Raw genomic sequence first — 10,981 nt, 5'->3', positions numbered from 1 at the left:
CCACAGTGTCTGGATTATGTAGGGAAGAGCCTGTAAGGGAGAGAAGCCCAGCCCCTGGGCTGGAGAGTTTGGGGTAAGAAACGGGGTATGTCAGCCATACCTGTAACAAGTAGGGACTGAAAGATGCTGGGAAAACCTGGTGATCAGGTCTGCTTTACTATGTTAAGTGGGCACCTCAGTTGTTTGTGGGTTTGAGACTTAGCAGTAGGGAAGTGAATATGTGTGCCCTGGGCCTCCCATCTCTTCACATGTCCCACAGCCAGGCTTGGGACTGGGAATGAAAGGATGCCCAGACAAGGAAACACCCTGCAAAGGTGCAATTCAAAATACAAGTAAAATTGTCTCCTCGCCAAGACCCCACCACACTCATTTATAGGCCAGTCATAGAGAAAGTCCTCATTCCAGAAGAGCAATGATCTCTAGGCTGTTTGGCACACAGAATTTTAGACCAACTCTTATGTGTATGTTTGTGTTCTGGCCATAGTCAGTGTTGGAGAGGCTGGCCAGGAAAAGTGCTGATGGAGCCAAAGCCTTCGTCTCTGCTCTTGGTCAGAGGAATCTCTGCCAGAGGTTGACCCCTCAGCAAGCTTCCTGAATGCTTTAACTGTCTTACAGCGTGCTACCAAGATATGTGCAGTGACAGGTCCTAGTGGCTAGCCAGGTGTGGAAGAGTGCACGCTCACACATGCTCACCCCCAACCCAGGGAAGAAGAATCTGGAGAACAGGTCCAAACCGGTTTTACTGTTTGTCCTGGGGACTCTCCTCTGCAGGAGTGCAGCACAGTGGCCCAGACAGGCGAACAAATGTTTCCTTTGCCTCCAGGGACCCATCTCCTCTGCAGAGCTGTGGAGGGCAACAATGTGGGGAAGGGGGTAGTCGCTTGCTTCCTCTACCCTTGTTTTCCCAAGGAGGGGAAAACATGCCACCCATCATGGCTGCCTGTCAGCCCTGGCCTACCCAAGGCCTGGATGAAGGAAAAATGTACCTTTACTGAGCACAGTTCTGGATGCTTGCTACCTGTGGCTCCCTGGGGACTGAGGAGCGGGGGTGAGTGTTGGGTGGACTCAGAAACAGCCAAGTATTGTTCCTGTCCTCAAGTCACAAAGAAGCCAAGTGGACCAGAGAACCCAGAGATGTGTGGGAATAACACATTTTCTAGATTCCAAGGCGGCTATAGAAAGACAAATCTTCCGGTATGGAGCATTGCAAGTGTGCAAAGAGCTGAATCTCACCAAGTGCATGGACCAGGAAATAGACTGTCTCCAGCAATGGTGAAGAACAGGGGGCGGCTGGGAAGCTGAGCTGTGTTGACTCCAGGACAAGATGATGCCTCTGGCAGATGAGTGGAGCCACTGGCCTGTTCATGTGGTTCCACGGTCTCCATGACACCCCTAGGATGGTGCTACGTCTTTACAGATGAGAACCCTAGGGTCAGGTATGTAGCAGCTTCCCCAAGTCACCAGGCTGATCCACTAGTGAGCAGTTGTTAGGAGCCAGGCTCTGGACTCTGGACCCTGCTACCAGCAGCCAGTGCTGCTCTCTTCCCATCACACAATCTCTGTGTGCTTAGGTTCCTCTATCAGGAAAGTGGAAGCTTATAATGGCACTTGCATCCCAGGGCTGTAAAACTAAACCTGGACAATGGGAAAGGAAGGGCTTCTATACCAGTCACTGCCCCAGGACTAATGCAGGCTGCTCTGAGGGAACTCGGGAAATGCTTTACCAGTGCTAGATACAAACAAGCAAGACAGGTGTGATGGGACCAGTTTCAAAGGTCCAGATTTCACTGGCCTTGTGTAAAGGAAACAGTCTGGCAGTTTCATGAGGCTCTTGTCACCAAGGCAGCAAAGCAAACAACAGGAATTTCTATTCTTGACTTAGTTCTGATGAAAAAAAGATTGATGCATCCTGTGTAACTTCCAGGAACTTGGAAGAGAAACGAGCAGGTCACTATGGGTCTGTGGATGAAGGGGACGTTGGGCCAAGTTGACCTGAGTCTGGATGAGCTTCAGAAGTTTCGGAGAAATGACCGATTGGGCCCCTCTGCCCGGAATATAGTTCACATCAGAGGGAAATTTTGAAACAAAACAGAATAAGGCCAAATAAGACAAAAAGCAAACCAAAAAAATCTTGTGTATTTTATATTATGAATATTCATAAAATAATTTCAGCAAAAAAGGGGTGGGAGACAGTGGTGACAGACTGGCTCCTGTCTGTTCTGACTATAGTCTGCTTTGTAGGGACAAAGGCCATTGCCCTGGGCTGAACATCTGTGGGAGAGCAGGCCATGAGCTATCATCAAAGGTGAGGCTGGGCCACACAGCACACTCAGGTCTTTAGCTGCACTTGAGTCTTAAGAAGTAGATGTTTGACCTGGAGACATACTTCATTCCTGAAGAGTGTGAACTGGCTTCCAGGGCACCAGTACTCACATGCATACACACACACACACACACACACACACACACACACACACACCAATATTAACGATACTTAAAAAATAAAAAAGGACTGAGGAGATAGAACAGCAAGCTCTTTACTGTGCTCGAGTGAGAACCAGAACTGAACAAAGCAATGCCTGGTGTGGTGGCACATGCTTGTAGTCACTGTGCTGGAGAGGCAAAGACTGTTGGATCCTTGGGACTCTGGCCAGCCACACTAGGCAAATCAAGGGACTCCAGGCAATGAAAGACTCTTTCTCAAACAAACAAATGGCAAAAGGAGAAGATGGTGACTGAGAACCTCAGTTAGAGTTGACCTCTGGCCTCCAGACAGGTATGCACATGTGCACACACGCCCACACAAAGTAGATGCTCCCAGTTTCATTCTTTTGGGAGTCAGAAACGTGTGCTGGGTACGTCTGTAACTTTCTGAGGACCACGCAAAGCATCAGTAGGGCAAGATTCAAATCGAGTAGTCTGTGATGTCCCTGCTGTTCAGCAGGGTGACCTGGAGTCTGAGGGGCTGGAGCAGAGGTCATGTGTGTTTCTGATGCTAGGAGACTGTGGTTTCTATTACTTTACTAGGTGTTCTCTTTGATACACTATCCACTTACTAGGTCAGAGAAGGTCAGAGATCAAGTCCCAAAATCAAAACCTCCATCTCTGGGACTGACCATACAGAAGGTGCTAAGACCAGAGTATAGGCTGGAAGCCATACCCCTTCCTGGGTACTACCTTTACATTCCACCCATTGTAACCTGGAGGTTGTGCATCGTGGCACCCTAAAGCCTATTACTGATATTGACTATTGCTAGATGAGACACTAAGTCACCAACCCACCAGCCAACAGCTCTGAATTCCCACCCTGATCCCTTTTATATGAAGGACAAGTCTGTGTCACAGAGCACAAGGATCACCTCCTCCCATCATCGCCCATCTGATAGTTGTCTTAACTGCGCTGGGAAGGTTTTCTAGTCTGCCTTCAAGGCTCTTCAGCAATCTCTTTTTCAATCTTGCAAACCTTTTGTCTCTTTCCTCTGGATTCTAACTTAGGCTGTGGGCCACCGGGGTCTGAGAGAGATATATGGTTCCGATGTGGCAAAAGGGAATAAGACATACATTACTTGAGGCTTTAGTAATTCTCTGCTGTGAATTCCCAGTTGGGTATGAAACCAGGAGATGAGCCCATGTAAGGAAAGGATACATGAGGTATAAAAAGCACCAGCTTTAAGTTCAAGTCAAGTCTAAGATCTTAGGCAATCTCTCAGAGGAGGATGTGGGTAGTTCCTGTATAGGTTGCAGGCAGGTGGTGGCCCAGGAGACCTGGCAGCAGGTTCTAGACATTGGTCACAGGGAAGTGTAGTTCAGGAACAAGAAAGTCTGTTGATGGAGCGCCTCTGGAAGCAGGCAAGAAGTATGTTCCTTGGGAAAGACAAAGAGGACCAGTCATAGGAGACATCACGGATACCAAAGTCATCAGGATAAGTCTAATTTGGGGTGCTCACGCCTGGACATCTGCTCCTACTCAGGACTGCTCCTGACAACCATAATGCTTGCACTGGAGGAAGTACATCACCTTGTAAGCCCATCCTGGTTCAGGTCAACATCCCCATAGGCTCGGGCATTTTGAACATTTGGTCTTTCCTCAGTTGGTGGTGCTATTTGGGATGGTTATGAAACCTTCAGGAGGCGGAGCCTTACTGGAGGAGGTGTGTCAGTGGGGTGGGCGTGGCAGCTCATAGCCTTGCCCACTCTCTGCTTTCTGTGTGAGGTTGAAGATTGACCTCTCAGCTTCCTAATTGTCTGCCTCTGCCATGCCTTTTCTGCTGCTACAGGCTCTTTTACCTCTGGAAGCCTCAGCCAAAGCAAACTTCCTTTTGGAAGTTGCTTTTGGTGGCAGTGTTTTCTCACAGAACAGAAAAGTAATGAATACAGGATCTTATCTTCAGGTACTTATCATTTTGTTTGTTTGGTTTTTTATTTAACAGAAGTAAAACTGGATTTCCTTCCCATCTCCTTCCTTTCCTCCTTTTCCTCCCATTCCCAGCCCAGAATCACCCACATCGTTGCTGCTCTAGACCGCAGCTGAGCTCACATCTCCATGGTGTGTTCAGAGGTTTTTCTGGTCCCAGGCTTCTCTTTGTCCTCTCCCCCCCCTCCACCCCCCCAACCCCCGCTATCTTTACCAGTTGTGCATTACTTTGGCAAATTAGCTCACCTCTCAAGTCTCCCAAATCCCACTTTCCTTAGCTTGTGTAACGTTACAATCCACCTTGCTTAAAATAACTGGTAAAGCATGTATCAGTTCTCTTAGGGAGTACAGCTGTTATCTAATTCTGCATTGACTTACTCATAGAAAGCATGCAGGATTAGCTTGTCCTCACTAAAGCAACACTATCTGCAGCTTCATTTATTGAACTTAAAAAAAAAAAATTCCTAAGGTAGGTTCCAGGAAGAGTAGTGCCGTGACCGTATGTGTATGGCATGCATGTATATGTGTGTTTGCAGGTGTGTGTACACATGCATGTGGAGGTCTGAATCTATACATTGCTTTTGGTAGGATTCCATTTTCACAATATTTATCCTGTCAATACATTTGCATAGAAGATTTCTTTATTGCTTCGTATTTTCTTCAGTTCTCATCAGTATTTTAAAACTGTATAGATCTTTCACTGTGGGTTAGATTTATTCTGAGAGTAACCCAATTTCTTTCTCAGTCTGTCTTTGGTATGTACATATATATTCACAAAAAGGAGTTTAATTGTAGTTCCCTACTGGGTTATGCACATCCCAGAAGCAGTGGGTTACTAAATAAAAAGACCAGTGTCAGGTGTGGAATACCTCTCCTAGAACTGGTAGTCAGAGGTACTCTATAAACCCTTAAGACAATACAGGCTATTGTCATTTGCTCTTGCTTGTCCACCAGAACTTGATGGTTACTACCTATTGCTTTAGACACCAAACACACTGGTCACAGGCCAAGAAGAAATCAATACTGGTCAGGAAGCTTCCCTCCCCACTGCTGGCAGGTACTATGTAGGGGGCTACAGAGAGCGGTCATCAACAGTGTTACACACCTGTTGGAAACCCTATGAACTGCAACAATGACTCATGTGACCATATTGCTCATAGCATATCCATTATGGGGGTAACTGACCACTTTCTGGCTGGATTTTAAGGCCTGCCCAACAGGAGGAAACACATGCCTGATACTAAAATATGGTCAAAAAAATCCATGGCTGGAAGCTCAAAGACCCCAGGGGTAAACCTACTATTATTATTCTACTAAATGAACATGGTATTAACTGCCCTCTAAATTAATCTCTATGTCTTAGGTTATTGCAGTTCTCAGACCTTATCAGAGATGACTCTGTACAGTGATAGTGAAGAACAGTTAAGACAGAAACTCACAGCTGGTCAAAGTACTGAGACTAAATATGGCTTGCTCAGCCACAAATAGGACATCTGTATTATGTCTGTCCCCAAAGCTCAGAGACCATCACAAAAAAGTCAAAAAGATTCTACAAGCCAGGAGATAGGGAGAACATAGTGAAACAGTGTGTTCTGAACACAATGGGCTGGTCCATTCACGACCCCACAGCCATTTTGGGTGCCTGTACAAGATCTGTGTAAGATCAAGCCAGTTGGCATTCTAGCATAGAGTAGGGAGGGGGTTGGGAACTCCCACCCTTAACTGAGGAGCTATGGACAGTTAATGGCTTCCTGGGGAAGAAGATATTTGTAAGAATGTGGCTTCTAGTAGGCTGACCACACTCCAGTTGGTGGCTCCACCTCCAGGAGTATATGGGCAGTAAAACTGGAGTCCACAGATTTTTTTTTTTTTAAAAGGACACAGTTAAGGGAGGAATGAGAAGTGAATATGGTCAAAATACATTGTATGAAATTCTCAAATAATCCATAAAATGTTTTTTAAAAGAAAAAATAAAGGATTTCCAAAGAATGCGATCTCCCACCTCTCTGAGTAGTCTTTCTGGAGTTTTCCCAGTTTCTTTTCCATGTTTCTTCCATTCAAACATTTAAGGCAGCAATAACAAAGACAAATAAATGAAAAAAAAACACATTAAGACCTGTATAGCAGAGTGCAGGGGGAAAATAGTGGTCTGTGCCACTTCCATTGTTATGGGCCATAAAAGTCAGGTACTCATGATGCTGGTAAGGACTGAGCTGCTTCAGCACCTCCAAAAGAAATGTGTTGAAGTCCCGGCCATGGGTACCTCTGACTGTAGCTTTAAAATAAAAATATACATAAAGAGAAGGTCTTTACAGAGCCAATTCAGGAAAAGAAGGCACAACTGTGGCTTTAATCCCATACCAGTGTGTTTATTGCTTTCTAAAAAGAGGTAATATAGACACAGACAGCAGAGAGCATGGTCGTCACAGGGATGCCTGGCTGCAAGCTTCCCTGCAGCTGTATTGGGACGCAGTACTGGGGATCCAGAACCCTGTGAGATGCTCCCTTCCTGTTGTCTGAGACGCAGGCTTCATGGTACTCATTTACAAAACTGTCACTTGTGTTTTTAGTGTGCAGTGTGTATGCACTGCACATGAGTCAGGATCTCTGATTCATCCATTGTCATGACTGGGTGCAGAGTGTTCAGTTTATAGTTACAAGGTCTGTGTATCACTGTCTGTCCTGGAACTTGCTGTGTAGACCAGACTTGCCTGGGCTGTGTCTGCCTCCCAAGTCTTGAGTCTAAGGTGCATGCCATGACACCCAGATTCACTTATTTTCAAAAGTAATGCACAGCTGTGTATTCTTTGCCTGAGACAGGACCACTAAAGAACCCACATTTGATGGGACTTTATTGCATGTTACAGCCCTCCCCATGTTTGGCTCCTCACTATTTTTTGTGTTTGCATTAATGCTTCTTTATTCCTGAGGTGCACATCCTGTTTAAGCATGCAGTTGCTTTAGAATATACAAAGGGTGTGGGGTGTGCAGCCTTTGGGGACTCTCATTGTACTATACTGCTGCCTTGCTGTTTTGCCAGACAAAGCTCTTCACTGTTCCCCAGAGATGGACCTGAGTTCTGGTCCTACCCTACTGCTCTTACTGCTTCACTGCAGAGACCTGGTGGAGACCCTGTATGATCACAGAGAGAACTCTCCAGTCTTTGTGCCATGGGGACATTTATGGCTCGTAACTGAGAGTCTCTCAGTTTTATCAACCACCACTTGTGGACTTACTTCTTAACTAGAGGACAGAATGTCAAGTGAGCCATGCTGCCGGGTCTTCTGAGGGACAGAAAAGGAAGAGTCGATGTAAATCAGAGCTTACACAAAGGTTTCATGCAAATAACCCAACATAGTCTTTTCTCCCTAGCTTCCCACAGGGAGGTCTGTGGCTGGTGGGAACAGCAGATATTGGTGGGCAAGTCATGGGATGACACGTTCTCCCTCTAATTCTAATGTTAGGCTCAGAGACCACATGACCTACCTTTCTGTTTACCTTAAACCTAGTCTTTTCTTGTTCTCAAAATGAACCAGTGGAAGCTGGGCCATTGTGGCACACACCTTTAGTCTCAGCACTCGGGAGGCAGAAGCATGTGGATCTCTGTGAATTAGAGGCCAGTGTGGTCTACAGAGTGAGTTCCAGGATAGCCAAAGCTACAGAAAAACTTTGTCTCAAACAACAACAACAACAACAACAACAACAACAACAACAACAACAACAACCACACCCCCCCAAACCCAACAAAAACAAAAGCAAAAACAAACAAACAACTCAGAAAAACATAAAACAAACAAACAGCATCAGTAGGTTCTGTCAGGGCAGGACAATTCCCATGATTATGGTGGCGAGCCTTCCCAGCCGGACTGTATGCTCAGGAGGCTTTGGGGAAGGTTGTTTCTACTGTGTGCCACTGGGTGTTGTTGGAGCCTTTGATGTTTCCTAAGGTTGCATAAAGCGCACTTTCAAAGAGAGAAAATGGAGGAAGAAAGTCTAACCAATACAAACATCAAAATAACCTGATCTTTCTGCCATGAATTAGGAGGCTGGAGAAATGGCTTTCTACAGCTGGGGTATTTGATGTGCTGAACTTGCTGGGTTGGCAGATTAATCACATTTATACTGGGAAAGTATTCCAGGACATTAAAGGATTTATTTGTTTGCTAATCTGCTTCAGGCCCCAGAGGCCTTGTTACAAAATAAGGGGGCGGAAGGGGACGAGAGGGGGCTGCAAGGAGGGGGCTAGGAACAGGACAGGATTTCTTCCCCGTTGGGCAGGGAGTTTTGTTAACCTAAAGAGGCTAGAGCTCTCCAACACCATAGGAACCTCCGACAGGGCCTCGTGTTTAAGAGACAAAGAAGTTTGCTTGTTTGCTCTTACAGTATAAGGTTAATATGATCTTCCTCTGTAAACACACAAGCAGGGTTCTTCTTTCTTGTTTTAAAAATCTAGGATTTGGAAGTGTTTGCTTGAGAGACAACCAGATAGAAAAAAAATACATGGAGAATTCTGGGAGATTTACTGACAACCCTCCCTCTCCCCCTGCCGATAGTGGCTTTCATCTGAGGCAGTTCCTTTTCTTCCCATTTTTAAAAATAAAAAAAAAAAAAAAAAAAAAAAAACACCTCTTTTTCCTCAAATGCAAACAAACATTTGCTTTCCTGGTGCCTTTTCCCCCTGCGGACAGGCTACGAAGTGCACTAGCCAAACAGTCTCTTAATCTCTTTTCCAAAGACTATAACCTTCTTTTGGCAAACCAGCGATTTTATTTTGTTCCCCAGCACCTTGACAATGCTCAGAAAACATAATCCTCTCCTCACAATGGAATCTCGGCTTTGCTGTTCTATCCTCTGCAGCCCAAGCGATGGAATTAAAGGACAGTTAAGCTTTTCCAGCGAGGCATTTCCTTCCTTGAGGTCCTCACAGAAAAGTCTGCTTTATTTTTAGTAATATCCTGGCTCCTGGTATTGTATTTGTGCACATAATCCCTCCACAATACCGCTAGCTGTCTGGTGGCACGTCCCCCCAAGGAACTCAAAGGCCTTTACAGACGTTAATTAGTTCTCCCAGCTCCCGGGTGAGATGGGTGGGTGTTCCACTCCGATCTCTGTATTATTATTCCCATTTTGTGATTTTGCCAAAATTCTTTTGCCTTCTTCCCCAGTGTGTTCTGAATGGAATTCATCCTCAATGCTGGGCTGGCTGGTTAAGTCCACAGGAAAGGAAGAAACCAGAGTAAAATGAAACAGAAGAGGTGAGTAAAGCACATGTCAAGACGCCTGGGCTGCTGGGCTGCAGTGAGCATGATGTGTTATCCCCTGGCTTCTCCACGGATGCAGTGGGAAGTAAGAGAAGAGGGATGTACAGCCCTCCCATTCACCCAGAGCAGAGGAGAGCCCAGCCTGGGAACCACAGTAGACAAGATGCTCATTAACACCAACAAAGAGGCAGGAACCAGAAAGACTCTTCTGACATTCCCAGCCTCCAGCAAGGACATTTTGGGAACTGTTCTTTCCGGGTCTCAGCCCTACCAGAGCAGTTGATGCCTCCTGTTCTCATCAGCACAGGTTCCTCTATGGTGGAAACGTGTTTCTGGAACCCTGCTCATGTGGACTGTATTGATGCTGGTGACTTTTTTCATGACAAGGGAAAAACTCTTTGGGGGGTGGGCAAGGATCGTTGGTTGAAAAAAACTTAGTACAGAGCTAGCAAGATGGCTCAGCTGGTGAAAGCCTTTGCTGTCAAGGCTGACAACTACAGGGACCTTCTGAAAAAGGAGACAATAGAACTCTCCAGAAAGCTGTCCTCTGACTGCTGCATGCCCATGGTGGCACAAGCATGCTTGCACTACACAGGCACAAACACAAAACTAGTAACTTTTAGTTTTTTTAAAAAATAAAAGCACAACTCCTCTACAGTGAAAAAGATTGAGACAACTGAATGAAGTGATTTCCTAGTGGAGGGCACAATGGGCTTGGAGGTCCCAGAGAAGGTCATAGGCTGGTTCTTGCAGCAGAGCAACAGGGACTTTGTAGGCACACACATGAACAGATGAATGAGCACTGATGTACAGCCAAGGTGGACAAATCAATTTTGTTTTGTTTGTAGTTTCTGTCTTTGCCAGTGAGGGTTTCTGGCTTTAGCAGATGCCCTGGGGGAGTTAGAACCTTGGAACTCAGAGGCCACCTGGAGGAGCTTGAGAGAGCAAGGGCAGAGTGAGGGTGAGAAGGGATGACAACAGAGAATGTGAGGAGCAGGCTATAGAGAGCTGATGGTGTCACTGCCAGTCTGTAGTTGACAGACATGAGCTCCACCAGGAAATCTGAGAAAGTACTTGAGATAGGATTTGCAGAAAGATGTGAATTGTACATGAACCAGAATGTGACCTTATTTTGTTCGAGCTGACATCAAGTCTAGGATAACAAGCCTTGTTAACTTGACTGCATCCACCAGTTCTCCAGGACCCAAAGAAGCAGGTGTCGCAAGCAGGCCCTTGTGTTGGAGTTGCATGTTCATGTTGCTGGCTCTGTTTATTTTCACATACTCGCCTGGACCTACACAACTTC

The sequence above is a fragment of the Arvicanthis niloticus genome, chromosome 4 (genome assembly GCF_011762505.2).
Source record: "Arvicanthis niloticus isolate mArvNil1 chromosome 4, mArvNil1.pat.X, whole genome shotgun sequence".
Classification (NCBI taxonomy): domain Eukaryota; kingdom Metazoa; phylum Chordata; class Mammalia; order Rodentia; family Muridae; genus Arvicanthis; species Arvicanthis niloticus.
Note: the sequence above shows the minus strand (reverse complement) of the source record.